Raw genomic sequence first — 16,726 nt, forward strand, 5'->3', positions numbered from 1 at the left:
GTTCTTTGAATCTCTGTTTTATAGATTTTGGTTTGTCAGCTATTGGACTCGGGATTGTTGAAGTCGAAGTTTCCCACACTATCAAAGCCCTTTTGGTACACTTTTGGTTGAACTCTGAAAATGGCATGTATAGGACTACCCTTTTTGTAGTGGGTCATGGACCCTTTGGATTTGTATAATTTTGGATAGCCATGCGAAAATGGCTTATATATGTTTGAGCATAATGTTATACTTATTTGGTATGGATATGCTTAACAAGGATTGGCCATGGGAATGGTTAATCACTATCATAATTTTTGCTAATTATGCTAAAAGGGCTAGTTGAATCATGGAAACTATGAAATAGGTAAAGTCTACCTTAAAGGCAGATGCTGACAGCAGTAGTGATGTAGATTTGGAAAATCACTAAAAATAGTAGGAATGGAATTAAATAGTGAATAAATTATGCAAACGAACCTTGATGAATCTATTTTCATAGGAAAGTAACGAAACGTTCATATGAACAGTATATTATGAGATGCTAAAGTTTTCGTGAGATAGGGTCAGAACGGTTTCTGGATCCCCTGATCTGACTTTGGAAATTCATTATAAATTAACCAGAGATAATTAGAAGTCATTCCATATATGAATAGATTCCTTTTTGAGTCTAGTTTCTATAGAAACAAACGGCATCAGTATTGAAGCCCTGTACAGGGAGATATCCAAGTCGTAATGCGCAAAGGTCAGTGTAGTCGATCCCTGTAACATGGGAGACTTTGACTAATAAACTGTACTAATTGGCCTGACCAAAAATTCTAGAAAAAATTTGTAGATGCATATATGAGTCTGGTTTCAGGGAAAAATCACGAAGCTGATTTTCGAGTTGTGAAACTCAAGATATGATTTTTAAGGTGACAGTGACGCAGTTAGCCAGCTTGCCTGGAAAATTTAAAATGGATTGTGCAAAGAAGTGATTTAAGTCTGCAAACCCCTCGTGTCCGACTCCGGCGACGGACTCGGGTACGGGGTGTTACATATTTGGTCAACAAGGGTAGATTCTCAGTAATCCCAACCTTCTAAGTCAACTGTAATAGCCCATTTTTGCCCGGCCCATTTCAGTATTTAAAATAATAAACCCCCAAAAAATAAAAATAAAACAAAGTCCAAGTCCAGTACAAAATTACAAACATATAATTTGGCCCAATTGGAATGGCCCATTACTTGAAAAGATTTAAGGTCCATCTATAAGCTTGACTCGTATGGAAATATAATCTTTAAGGATATGCAATCTTAGATATGATATGCAATCTTAGATATGATACAATCTTAGATATGATATGCAATCTTGAAGATATGATCTTGTAATCTTGGAGATTTAATTTGTAGATATCCTTTAATCTTAACCGTTGATGTAATTGATTTGTACCGTTGGATTTGGGGAGGCTCAACTATAAATAGAGGCCTCTCCCTTCACTGTAAATCACTTAAGTTTTGGGAAGCAATAAGAATTCTTGAAAGCATTCACTCAAATTTCTCTCCCTCTTGCGTTCTTACTCTCTGTGGTTTGTTCTTATTTTATTCTTCGTCTATCTTAGTTTTTCAACCTTTTTTTTTATTTTAATTTCTTCATTTTTCAAATATGTATATTTATTCCTATCTTTTATACATTTGATTATGTATTTTATATATTATAATAATTAACCTTTTTATATAGTTTATTTTCAAATATATATTTTCTATGCATGTATATATATTATATTATCATTTCATGTATTTTGAACTATTGCATTATATTTTTATAATTTTAAATGTTCTATCTATTCATTTTTTTGTGTATGTCATTTATCTTATTTGTGCATAGTTTCATTTTTTTATATACTATGTTTAATTATTTCTTTTATGTGCTATTTTATGATATATATTGTTGTATAATTTTTGCATGTATTATGTTTTTCTTTTAGTTTACTCATGTTTTTATTTGTTCATTATCTTATACTTACCCTAGTATGATTTTTTTATTAAACGTATGTTCATGTTATTTAGTTTTGTCTTAATGATATTATTTATGTTTGTATGGAAATGTTAGAATATTTTGTACATCTATGCTTCATGATGCATTAATATGTCATCCTAAAACGTCATTTAAAATAATATTCCAAGGTTTTTTTTAAAAAAAAAATAAAAGGCAATGCTTGATGTTTGGAAACTTCGAGAAAGGTAGTGCCTAACTTACTGGGTTTCGACTTTTCTCGTTGAATTTGAATAGTCAAGCACCCTTTTAAGTGATTTTGAGTTTTCAAAACTTAAACAATTATTTCGAGATTTCAAAACATAGTGTCCTAACTTACTGGATATGGCGTTTTGTTGTTTCGAGATAGAAATTTTCGAAAGACGAGCTTAGTTTCGAAGGTTTTAAAATGTTACGTCCTAACTTACTGGATGTGATGTTTTGACTCGTTTAAAATAAGTGAGCCTTAATTTTCAAAATTGAGACATTCTAATTAAAAGAGGTTTGCATCTTAAAACTTTCAAATTTCCGACATTAAAGACACTTGATAATCAATTAGGTACCAATTTTTGGGCGTTACGAGGGCGCTAACCCTTCCTCGTACGTAACCGACTCCCGAATCCGTTTTCTCGACTTTCGTAGACCAAAATTAATGTTTTAAAACAAAACATTTTATAAGGTGATCCAATCACACCTAAAAAGATTGGTGGCGACTCCCGTTTTCATTTTTCTTAAAGTCAATTCCTATTTTCCAAAACTCGATTTAAAAATGGTCTCGACAGCTTGGCAACTCCACTGGGGACTCCATAAGAGAGTCAAGTCGTGTAATTGATTATCTCTTGTCTTAATGTTGGAAATTAAAATTTTTAAAATCTAATCCTCTTTACATTACATGTGTTTGTATTATTGCATGTGTTGCTATATTCTGATGCACATTGCATTTGCATGACCGTTGTGGTCACACCCTTAAGTGGGAGTGAGAAACTACGCCTTCGTGAGGTTTTTGCCTCCGTACAGGATAGTGGATCACTTTTGGGATACATCCGTACCTATGGTTTCGTGAGATTTTCATCTCCGTGTAGCCATAGGGAAATGTATTCTCTTGAACTGAACTCGATTCAAATGAGCCTATAATGGGCGAGAATCAAGGAATCTGCTGGTTTAGGTACCGCAAACTTTAAAACCAACCTCATATAGAAAAACCGTAAGAGCCCAACTTGGTTAGAGTTAAACTTTAGATATTACCCTTATAAATTATCGTTGAGATTTATTAATATCATGTGATACTAACTATTTCTTTTCTTTTGTTTGCATGTCATTTTGCATTTACAAAGGTATCGATTCACGGTCAGTTTCTAAGTTAGGAAGTTTTATTATGGAGAACGGACTTCTTGATAGAGTGGAGGGCAACGCTAACGTCCATAGATGGTCTGAGCAAACTCAACTAGAAAAGGGGGACAGTATAACTATGGGATATGTGTCAGAGCTATCAGATTATACTCGTATTAGTGTCACACAGAATAATCTCCAAAAGCTTAAGGAAATTTGGGATCAGTGGGGCAATGAGACCAAACAGTTATTCTACAATAGTTACAGAGACTTACCTTACTTGCTCGATGTTCAGGTAGATGAGCACTTGTTCCGAGCCCTTACTCAGTTTTGGAACCCAGCCTACAGTTGTTTCACTTTTGGGGAAGTAGACTTGGTACCTACCGTGGAGGAGTACACTACCTTACTTCGTTGTCCCAGGTTTTAGAGTGATAGGATCTATTCTCGAGGTGCTTGTGTCCCTACCTTTTGGAAGAAATTAATGACTATTACAGGGATGAGCGAGCAGTGGATCACGACCAGAATTAAAGAGAAGGGTGAGTGCAAGTGCATTTCGTGGGATGCTTTAAAAGATCTGATTTTGACACACCCCGATAGACGAAGAAGGTAGATGTTTTTGCCTTAAGTTTGTATGGACTGATGGTTTTCCCTAGGGCTTTGGGATATGTGGACGAGGCAACCACGGATCTTTTTTATCGACTCAGTAAAAAGGTCACTTCCGTCCCTGCAATTTTAGCGGAGACATTCAGGTCCTTAGGTGCATGTAGGAGGGCTGGTGCAGGCAGGTTTATTGGTTGTGCTCAGTTACTTTTAGCTTGGTTCTACAGTCACTTCTGATTGATAGATAGGGTGGTTTGTCGGGTATTCTTCGAGGATTACTCCCCGTTGAAGGACATAGCAGCTTCAACTAGGAGAGTTGATGTTCCTGAAAAAATTGGATAGCGCTACTTCAGAACCTGCAGTCAAAGGATGTGGAATGGAGGACTCTATGGATGATTCCTGGTGAGATTCTTTACCGAAGCGGCAGTTTTGATTGGGTTCCTTTATTGGGAATTTGGGGTGCCATTAGTTATGCCCCTTTACTTGTGTTGAGGCAACATGGATTGAGACAGTTCATACCGGCAACTTTCGGTTTGGTTCAAAGTGAGTTCATGTATAGAGGAGCTGACTACAAGAGGAAGGTCAGTGAGATCTCTAGTGCTTGAAACAAGACTTGTCGATTAAAGGGAGTAGTTATTAGCCCTGCTACGCCTCCGGAGTACGTCGAGTGGAGAGGTAGAAGGATTAATGATAACATCCCTAAGCCAAGCGTGGAAGGAGCTCGACCGATAGAGGAATATTTACAAGTGATGCCCTCGGAGTTAGAAATTATGAAGCAAGAGTTCGAGAGAAAGAACTTAGAGCTTGAGAAAAGGATAGCAAAGCTTGAAGAAGAAAAGATGTACTTGAGCTTAGACGTCGACCTTCAAAAGATGGAGGTCGAGAAAGAGAGGAAAGAAAAGAGGAAGATCGAGATGATTTGAAAGAGCATTACAAAAAGGCACAAGTATCCTTGAGGAGAGCGAGAATAGGGGGTCTTCGGATTAGTTGCAGAAAGAGGTCCAAGAGGAAAAAGCTAAAGCTGAGTATTGGGAGAAGAAGTTCCAAGAGATGCAGTCGCAGAATTTGGCATTAGATGAAGAAAATAAAGGGTTGAAGACCAAGGTAACTGAGCTTGGAAGATCCCTTCGTTGGCATCGAAATCATGATCCTACGGGTCGAGTTAAAGGAGCTAAAAAGCAAGGTGGAAGATTTGGAAGTGGCATTGCATGATGGTGAACTCCGGATTGAGCAGCTCGAGGCACGAGAAGATTATCTAAAAGGAGAGCTTCATCAGTCTAGAGGATAGGTCAGAGAAAGGGATCACATCATTGGTGAAGCCGTAGCCCAGATTCGAGAGGTTGCCGAATATGTGCAAGATTTGGCAATACGAGCTGATGTATTGAGTCTAATGTACGGATCGTCATCGGATATAGGACGAGAGTTAGCCCTTTTATTAAATAGAGTTAAAACTTTGGGTATTAGGGAGAAAGCGTATTTGTAATCCATTTATATGTAAAGATATTCTTTTTCTAAATAAATTTTTCTAAATGAGATTGAATCGAGATCGATACCTTTTGCATTCATTTGCATCTTATAGCATTTTATTGCATCATTTGCATTCAAAATTATAAAAAACCCTAATTAGTTAAAGTTATTAAAAAGAGAAAGAAAAAGAGAGAGAGAGAAAAGGGTCACGGCTGAGTGAAAAAGAAGTTGAATGAGAATTAACGATGTTCCCTTACATATCCCCAACTTTTGAGTCAGGAGGGACAGCTTACCCGGAGAATGGGGTGTTTGGAAATGAAAATCATCCCATCAATGTCATACATGAGGAAGGGACTGAACAAAGAAACCTTGAGGGCATTCGCCCTTACGAACCGGGAAGTTCTTTAAACAATTGGACTGCAGAAGAACTTCCTACAATCTTTAGGAATTTTACGGAGTAATATTCAGAACACTCTTGTTACTCTAAAGCCTAGGAGTAATGAGATTTCTTTTGAGAAGTGCGCTCATGTTCAGACATTTTTATTTTGAATAAAATATACTTTTATTATTTATCCGAGTAAATATTCTTTCATTCTGATTCTTTTGACCTTTGACATTCTTTATAAATTTTCATTTTATGTAAATAGTCATTCTTGAATTCCTTGTATATTCTTTTGTGTGTCTATCATAAATCCCTAGATATCAATGACACGGGCAACGATACTACAGATTCAGAGTTCCTTTTGAGTGCGATATGTGTTTAGAGGAATCTTAGTACTTTGAAGGTGACAGAAACTGTGACTTGTTTCTGAATTTGTTGAAAATGGCTTTTACCCCATGAGGTGGTGGTAGGAAATATAGCTTTAGAGGAAGGAAAGATTGCGAAATTGGAATTAGCTGAGGAGACAAAACAAGACCTTGTTGAGACTATTATGGGTATTCAAAAATATGGTCCAAAGACGTATGTAGGAGGATTTGCAATTGCCAGGATAAACATGAGGTTTTGGGGCACTGTTAGTCCACTATGGAAAGGGATCACATCAGTTGTACAATGAATGCCAAATTTAAAGGAGTCAAGACTTATGGGGCATGTATGTTATGGGCCCGAGCTCGTCAAAAGTTTCAAGCTGACAATGACTCATCTTTGTGGACGTCAACTACTCCATTAAGAGGGGGAAATAGCTTCATATGCCAATATTACATAGTCAAAAGTCATCCATTTCCAAAAAAAAAAGGATTATAAATAACTACACAATGCCAAAAGTTTGCAGTCTTTTCAAAGATAATGCGCCATACCACAGTACAATAAAGGTTGCCAAAATAAAAGAAAAAGAAGAAAAAAAATTACAGAAGATGATCGAGACTAGTAAAAATTGGCATAAGAAACTACCGCCTACTCTCTATGCTTACGCTGGGGCAAACACCTTCAATTCCAGTTGTTTCAAAGGTTCCAACCATCATCCTTGGAATGGATGCATTGTTTGGCTTTCCTGAGCAGTTTGATGTGCCGTCAATAGCTGCAATGGTTAGCTCCAGGTGGTGGCCATTGATTTCCAGCTATGGGGCATCAGGTCGTACACAGTCTCTGAAGCTTAAAATGATAGATTCTTTCTTCAAAACTAGTTTCTGACAAAATGGATGACGGTATCATGAAAGAAGCTCTCTTAGACTTCTATACAAGTTCAGGGAAGAGGAAACCTGATCAAATCATTATTTTCAGGGATGGGGTTAGAGAGTCTCAATTCAATCAAGTTTTGATCAAGTTATTGAGGCTTGCAAGTTCCTTGACGAGAAGTGGAACCCTAAAGATTGTGGTTATTGTTGTACGAAAAACCATCATACCAAGTTTTTTCAGCAGGGATCTCCTGACAATGTGCTACATGGTACTGTCATTGACAACAAAGTGTGTCATCCAAAGAACAATGATTTTTACCTTGATATCCATGCTGGAATGATTGGAATCACGAGGCAAACCCACTATCATGTTCTCTTAGACCACAGCCATATTTATCAAAGGAGCACCACAGCCATATTTGTTGTGGCTCCTATTTGCTACGTTCATTTGGCAACTTCACAGTTGGGGGCATTTTATGAAGATTAGGGATGCTTCAGAAACATCATCGAGTCATGGTGGGATGTATGCTCCGAGAGTAATCTCTGTACCTCAGCTTTCCAGGTTGAAGGATAAAGTCAGCAACTTCATTCTTGTCTGCTGAGAATCATTGAACCATCTTTTAGTAGGGTTTGACAAACAACAGCTAGGATTGCTGCTAGGGCAATCCCTTTCTCATGGGTTTATGAATCAAGATTTTTCCTCCAAACTTTGATAGAGTCAAGAATTGAATACCTCTAGTAAACTTAACTTGAAAGTATTCATCCTAAGCAAATGTACTAAGAATGGATGACACAGACTTATAACACTAGATCAGGTGGTTGAGTTCACAATTGAAGTGTTTCCTGGTATGGCTCCGGTGTCAATATCTCGTTATCATATGGCACCAACAAAGCTGAAAAAATTGAAGGTGCAATTGCAAGATTTACTAGATCACAGCTTTATACGCCCTAGTATATCACCTTGAGGAGCTCCAATGTTGTTTGTTAAAAAGAAAGATAGCTCGATGCGACTCTATATAGACTATTGGCAATTGAAAAAGTTGACGATTAAGAATCGATACCCTCTACCTTATATCGATGACTTGCTTGATCAACTAAAAGGAGTTTTTGTCTTTTCTAAGATCGATTTAAGATCTGGTTACTATTAGTTGAAAGTAAAAGATAATGACGTACCTAAAATGGTATTTCGTACGCATTACGACCATTATAAATTATTGGTGGGTTAACTAATGCTCCTACAGCATTTATGGATCTCATGAACTACATATTCCAACCATATTTGGATCAAATTGTGGTAGTTTTCATTGACAACATTTTGATCTACTCGAAATATGAGTCCGAGCATGAGCAACACCTTAGAATCGTTCTACAATCATTGCGAGAGAAACAATTATATCAAAAGCTTAGGAAGTGTGAATTTTGGTTATCAGAGGTTGTGTTTCTAGGGCATGTTATCTCAACGGATGGAGTTAGAGTTGGTTCGAGAAAGATTGAGGTCATTGTTCAGTTGAAAGCACTAAGGAATGTGTTAGAGGTTTGCAATTTTCTTGGTTTAGCTGGTTATTACCGAAGATTCGTAAATGGATTTTCGAAGATAACTTTGTCAATGAAAAAGTTGTTGCATAAGAACGTTCAGTTCGTTTGGAGCAATGAATGCCAAGAAAGTTTTGAGAAATTGAAACAGATGTTGACTGAAGTGCTAGTTTTAACCTTACCGAAATCGGGAAAGGATTTTATGGTTTTTAGTGATGCTTCTTTGAGCGGTCTCGGTTGTGTTTTGATATAAGATAGAAAAGTTCTCATATATACGTCTCGTCAACTAAAAACATATGAGCATAATTATTTGACGCACGATTTAGAGCTAGCTATTGTGGTTTTTGCTCTAAAGATCTGGAGACACTATCTGGACAGCAAAAAATGTCACACTTATACTGATCACAATAGTCTTAAATACCTCTTAACCCAAAAGGAGTTAAATTTGAGACAGTGTCATTGGGTGGAACTTCTAAAAGATTATCATTGTGTTATTGATTATCATCCTTGTAAAGCTAACATCGAAGCTGACCCGATGAGTAGAAAGGTAGCAGTTGAATTACGAGCGATGTTTACTCATCTTAGTATCAATAATGATGGAAGCTTGACGACTGAGTTGCAAATCAAGCCAGTGTTGTTTGATCAGATCAAAGTAGCACAGTTAGATGATGTCAAGTTAATGAAGAAAAAAGAAATTGTTCAAAAGGACTCAATAGAAAATTTCAGCATTGATGATTGTGATTGTTTAAGGTTTCAGAATCGAATCTGTATTGTTGCAAAATTAAAAGAGTTGATACTTCGCGAAGCTCACGATAGCCTATTTACCTTACATCCTGGAGGAACGAAAATGTATCGCAACTTGCGATAATTGTATTGGTGGCCAAGAATGAAAAGAGAAATAGTTGAATACATAGCTAAATGTTTAACTTGTCAGCAAGTGAAGGTAAAACATCAGATTCCCACAAGATTACTTCAGCCTATTTCAATTCCTGAGTGGAAATGGGAACGCATTACTTCAGCCTATTTCAATTCTTGAGTGGAAATGGGAACGCATAACGATGGATTTTGTAATGGGGTTACCTTTATCGTCAAGTAAGAAAAATGTTGTGTGGGTGATCGTTGATCAACTTACGAAATCGGTTTATTTCATTGTATTTATAATTGATTGGCCACTTCAAAAGCTTGCTGAAGTTTACATTCAGGAAATTACTAGATTGCACGAAATTCTTATGTCGATTATTTCCAATCGAGATCCGCGATTCACTTTAAGATTTTGGAAACAGTTTCATGAATCTCTTGGTACGAGACTTAATTTTAGCACAGCCTTTTACCCGCGGACAGACTGACAATCTGAACGTGTTATCCAAATTTTGGAAAATATGCTTCGCACTTGTGTAATCTATTTTGAATTAGGTTGGGAACGTTATTTACCTTTGGCTGAATTTGTGTACAATAATAGCTTCCAATCGGGTATTCAAATTGCTCCGTACGAAGCCTTATATGATTGTAGGTGTTGAACACCTATTTGTTGGATGAAATTGTGTGAAAGAAAATTTGGGCCGAAATTGATTCAAGAAACAGAAGATATCGTTAAGATAATTTAGGATAGATTGAAAACAACCTTTGGTAGATAAAAATAATATGCAGATTTAAAATGTCGAGAAATTGAGTTTGCTATTGGTGACAAGGTATTTCTTAAAGTTTCACCCTGGAAGAAAGTTTTGAGATTTGATCGAAAAAGAAGCTGAGTCCTCGTTTAATTGGATCGTATGAAATCATTGAAAGAGTAGGACCAGTCGCATATCGATTAGCATTACCTACAGAATTGCAGAAAATACACAACGTTTTCCATGTTTTGATGCTTAGGAGGTATCGTTAAGATCCGTCTCACATTATTTCTATGGAAGTAATTGAAATTCAACCTGACTTGTCTTATGAAGAACCGGTCGAAATTTTAGCCTGCAAGGTGAAAGAGTTGCGTAATAAATGTGTTACGTTAATAAAAGTTCTATGGCGTAGTTATACCGCTAAGGAAGTGACTTGGAAGCTAGAAGAGGCAATGAGATCTCAATATCCCTACCTCTTTTCAGGTAAATTTCAAGGATGAAATTTATTTAGGGGGGAGAATTGTAACGACTAGATAGGCAGGGGTGTCAAAAAACGTTTTTTTGGGACTCTGTTCCTATGAACCGGACCTGTAAATATTTTTACTAAATATTTACGGAGTTATATTAGAGACGAATTAAATTTTGGATATGTAATTTGCATGAATTAGGAGCTATTAAGGAACATGGACTATAAATGTAAGGGTTAAAAGTTGGATTATAGATTGAAAATAAATTAAAGGGGCTAAAATAGTAAATATGCATTTAATTAATAGTAGTGGACGACATTAGTGATATGTGTTATATATATATGATAAATTAATATATATATTTTATAATAAATAAATAAAATGAAATTATATATATTATATAATAATGAATTAAAATGAAAACAAATAAATGAAAATAAGAATGTAAGTAGAGGGAGAGAGAATTATTCATGCAAAATTGAAAGAAAAGAAAGAAAGAAAAGAAGAACAGAAAGAACGCACAACACTTAGGGGTTTTAACCTTCCAACTTCAATCGGTTAGTCAATTTAGTCCAATTTTCTTATAAATTTTATGTTTTTGAAATCCAAGTACTTAGGGCTACCCGACCCATGTCATAATTTTTAGTATTTTTTAATATTTTAAATGTTGTCATTGTTGAGTAAGTATTAGGGGTTAATTTGATATATTTTGAAGTTAGAAGTGAAAAATGACTAAATAGTGAAGTTAATTATTGATTTTAAGCAATAGGGACTAAATTGTAAAATTTTTGAAATTAAGGGTAAAATTAAAAATAGGGAGCTAAATTTAGCTTAGAATGAAATTAGTATAAAAATTTGAAGTTAAATATAGGGATTAAAATTAGTTTCAGTTTAGGGACTAAAATTGAGGATTAAGCAAAATGTGGTGTAAAATTTGAAATTAAATGAAAACTTAGTTGTGTATTATTAACTATTTTAATTATTTTATTCCATAGCAAACGTCATTCCAGATTCCTCGAGTAAGAAGGGGAAAGATAAGGCCGACGTTGAGTAGCTCAGAATATACGGTTTGTATTTCTATTATTTGAACTAAACGAAAAATTGTTACATATTGATATATTTGTCATGGTAAGCATTAAGGTGAGATTGTTATTCAATTGGAATACTAGAACCGATAGTTGTTTATGAAAGCAAATGTTACATAATTGAAAAATATGTGTATTGAGAAATTATGGTTGCTATCAAATTTAACAAATGCTTATATGTGTGTTAATGTACATATATGAAAATTGGAACATTGGTTGCATTGAAAAGTGAAATGAAACCTTATTAACTCTTTCGAGCTAAGTCGAATATAGATTGCATGCCATAGGATAGGAAGAGTTTAGGGATTTCTTCGACCTCGAGTCGATGAGGCACTAGGTGCCAATTTGCTTCGGTTTAACCGATGAGACACTGGGTGCCAAGTTATATAGCACTTGGCGCTGTTATTACTTCGGATTTATCCAATGAGGCAATGGGTACCAAACTGGTGTGTTGGTTGGATTTGTGTATCCGTCTGAGTCTGAGTCATGTTAATAGGGGAAATTAAATGATAAAATATATGTGTTGATATTAAGATGACAAGGATGAGAAACGAATATGATATGGGAAATGGAATATGAAATAATGAAATGGGATATGAATATTGAAATCAATTCATGTACTGAACAAAGAGATGAATCATGCCAATACATGAGTTGAAATTCATCAAATGCTATATGAAATGCTATTGCCATGAATTAGAACATTGGAATCTAGTGGATATGAATAAAGAATGAGCAAATTTATATTGTTGAATTGAAACATATGTTCATAACATTACTTATTGCATTCTTACATTTTGATTACTCATATCAAGTTTAAATTGTTCAGATCATAGAAATAGCATTGAGTTATACTCCATGAACGGTTTTGTTTTCTGTACGCAAGTTAGGTACTTTTCAAACTATCGACAATTCAGCATCCAATAACAAATCCCGGACTCAAGTGTGGTGATGTTCTAAATTGCAATGGCATGTACCTAAGAAGTCTTTGGTTGATAGTTGGTTGTTAATGTGATGTTATTTTGGTTTAAAGTGAAATGATGGTTACTTGTAAATATAGTTGTGGTTGAAGCTATGTTTTGGTATGTAGTCTAGTTAATGTGTTGATATGTGTTTTAGCTTAAAGCTTGGTAGCCTAAGTAGCTAAATGTTAGTTCAATATTGTCTAATTTGGTATGAATGAAAGTTTTTGAATAGTTGATACGTTGTTGATATGTTTGAAGATATAAAATGTGATACCAATGAGGGTACATTGGTTGGGCACTTAAGATGGTGGTTTTGACTTGTTTTGAGCATGTTTAATGGTGTTTTGAATAGGTTAAATGGTTGGTAATTGAGTTGCTTAGTGTCCAAGTAAGCATGATTTAGTAAACTTGAGTTTCAAGGTACATTTAGGTGTACATGACCTGAGACACGGTGTGTCACATGGCCGAGTATCACACACGGGCACTCATACGGACATGTGCCCTGGATGTGTTGTAAAATAGTATAGGTGCAGTTGTTCATACGGGCAGCCGCATGGTCTGTGACATGGCCATTTGACCCAAGTCAGTGAGTTACACCGGTAGAGACACGAACTAGGACATGGCTGTGTGTCCCAACTTTGAAAGTTACACAATCTGGGGGTGTTTCACATGGCCTGGCCACACGGCCGTATGTCCCATGTTTCTAGGTATTTTTGAGATTTCCCTCAAACTTTCAGAGTTGTTCCAAATTAGACCCCATTTGTTCATAGGCTATTTTTAGGGATCTGCAGACTTGTATTAAGGACTATAAGAGTATTTTTACTCTGATTTTGAATAAATTAGTGAACTTGAATTAGGTAAAGTAGGTCATTCTACTAATATCATCAAAAGTAGTAGTAGTCGTAGCATGGTTCAATACTCCGATACTAATAATTGGAATAACCTTGTTATGTATCCAACTTCTAGCTTTCAAAAGGGGATAAATAGTGATAAGAGTGTAGATAGTGGAAGACTAAGTTTAGCATTTCATAACATGATTCGTTATTCGATTGTATAAGACTCTAGTATGAAAGTATTTGATTGTCGTGACCTGACCCTGTATACTATAATGTTAATAGTTAGCTTGAATTTTTAATTATGATTGATTAATTGTTTTGATTTGTTACTAATGCCCATGACCCTAATCTGATGACGGAAAGGGGTTAGGGGTGTTACAATAAAAACTTACTAAAACATAATAAAAAATGCTTGTATTCAAGCTCCCCAAGTATGAAAACTAGTTTAATTTGCTACACAGAATCACGATAGATCATTAGAGTTGTACCAGCAACAAATTTACTCGTATTTTTTGTGAATATAATAGGGATTATAAACCCAATATTGCTAGTCTTCTAAAGATGAAAGTAAGTAGATGTAAAGCAGATAAAATCATTGCCAGTTTGGGTTTTCAGCATTCGCATAAAGTAGAGGTTGTTGGTTATTCGAAGGGTATTTGGCTTGGCTTGAAAGAGATTTTTTCAGTTGAGGTTATTCATAATCACCCCTAATTTATTGTCATTTGGATCTTTAAAGGGACTCAATCCCAGGCTATCATTATTTTTTTGTTTATGGGAGTCTAGACAGACAGAAAATTAGGAGTATCTAGGAGGGACTTAGTACGGTCATTCCATCTAGAGGTGTTCTTTGGGCCGCTATCAGTGATTTTAATGCCTTACTTTCATCTAGCAATAAAAAATGAGGTAGAAGAGTTAGAATATGGTGTCCTTTATTTGGAGAATTTCTTAAATTGAATAATTTGCAAGATTCAGGCTTTAGGGGACCAGCATTCACATGGCATCGAGGGGGAATTTCTGAGAGGCTTAATAGGGCGATTGGCAATGAAAATTGGGTTAGAGCTTTCCCCAGTTGCTCCGTCACGTATCTCCCTAGACTTAAATCTGACCATAAACCGTTGCTCCTTTCTCTCAAGTCTGTGGTTAATTTACTTAGTGGGTGCCCCTTTAGATTTCTGGTAGGTTGGGTGGAACATCCAAACTTTTCAAATTTTGTCAAAGATAATTGGGTTTTTAATGGTAACATGGTAGTGTCTTTTCATCAGTTTACTTTGAGTATTAAAAATTGGAATAAGGTTGTTTATGGTCTTATTGGCACCCGTTAAAGGTTTTTGACGCAGAAACTAGTTAGGATTCAAAAGGAAATGGACAGGTCGGCATCCAATGCCTTAAGCCAGTTAGAATTGAAGGTTAGGTAAGAGTTGGAAAATATACTATATCATGATGAGCTACTTTGGAAACAAAAAGCTTGTTGTGATCGGATGTAACTTGGGGACTTTAGTACTAAAATTTTCCATTCTCACACGATTTAGAGGATGAAACATAACCAAATTTCTACATTGAAGAATGAGAGAGGTGAATGGATTTATGATGAGGAGGAATTTCAATATGAGGCGTTTAATTTGTTCCAGAATTTGTATGGTTATCAATAAGTTAATTTGAAGAAGTTACCTCCTAGTTCCTTTTCGATTCTTGATTAGAATGATAACCTATTTTTGAAAAGAGAGGTTTCAACAAAAAAAATTAAGGTTTCCCTTTTTGACATGGCTCCTTTGAAAGCACCAAAGAGTGACGATTTTCACGCCCTCTTTTTCCAGAGTAAATGGGATTAGATTGGGGAAGACGTTTGCTATTGGGTTTGAAAAGTCTTTGATGTTCAACCTACAGACCAAGAACTCAATAATACCTTGATCATTCTTGTCCCTAAGATCCCAAATCCAAAAAGTTTTGCACAATTTCATCCTATTAGCTTATGTTTGATCTTTTATAAGATAGTCATGAAAAGTATTGCTAACGGTTTTAAACTGGTTTTTCCTAGAATTATTGGACATAAGCAAGCTGGATTCATCGCTGGGAGGAATATCACGAATGACATCATTCTAGCTCAAAAAGTGATACATTCCATGAGGAGCAAACATAATGGTAAGAGGTCGATGGCAATCAAGATTGATTTGGAGAAGGCATATGATAGAGTGCATTGGTATTTTATTAAAGCCTCAATTCAGACAGTTGGTATTCTTGAATTCTTTATGAAGGTTATTATGTCAACTATCACAAATATGTCTATGTAGATCTAGTGGAATGGAGTCCCGACTTAGAAGTTCAACCCAGTAAGGGGTATTAGACAAGGTTTTCCTTTATCACCATATCTATTTGTCCTTTTCATGGAAAGGGTTGGTCAGTGCATTCATTCTTCCATCAAATACAAGTAAGTGGAGTCTTATTCATTTGTTTAAGACAGGACCTGCACTTTCACATTTGTTTTTTGCATATGACCTAGTTATTGTTGACAAAGCTGACATGAAACAGGTGATATTGATCAAGAAGATTTTGGAAAAATTTCTGTGTTTTCTTTGGGCACTGGATTAATGCAAACAAGACAACAATCTATTTTTCAAAAGGAGTTGATGAAGATTATGAGAGGCATTTACGTGAAACTCGTAAATTCTGAAAGGTCTAAAATCTTGGATCCTATCTCAGTGTCCCACTTTTTCATAAGAGGATCACCAATAGTTCTTTGAGGTTTTTGGTTGAAAAGGTTAAGGCTAGACTACAACAATAAGATGTAAGGAAGTTGTCTGTTGCTGTCAGAGTTACTTTGGCTTAGTCGTTCTCCTCATAGTTCCTAACTATTTTACGCAAACCATGATGATTCCACAAAGTATATATGAGGAGATTGAACGTATTGTCAGATAATTCATTTGGGGGTATTCTGGGGGTATTAGAAAGATGACCCTTGTTAATTGGCAATTTGTTTGTCAACCCAAGGCATCTGGAGGATTAAGGATTCGGTAGTTGAAAGACCAAAACATTTCTTTCATGTTAAAATTGGGGTTTAACATTTTGACTAATACTGACTCCTTATGGGTTCGTGTTCTTAGGTTAAAGTATAAGGTAGAGGAAAGCTTACCTGCTAATATTAAGCAAGGGAAATGTTCTTTTCTTTAGAGAGCTCTTTCAAAGATCTAGCCCCTCCTTTGAGAAAATATTATTTGGACAGAGGCAATGACATCATAATA

This window comes from Gossypium hirsutum, chromosome A13 (assembly GCF_007990345.1).
Source record: "Gossypium hirsutum isolate 1008001.06 chromosome A13, Gossypium_hirsutum_v2.1, whole genome shotgun sequence".
Lineage (NCBI taxonomy): Eukaryota > Viridiplantae > Streptophyta > Magnoliopsida > Malvales > Malvaceae > Gossypium > Gossypium hirsutum.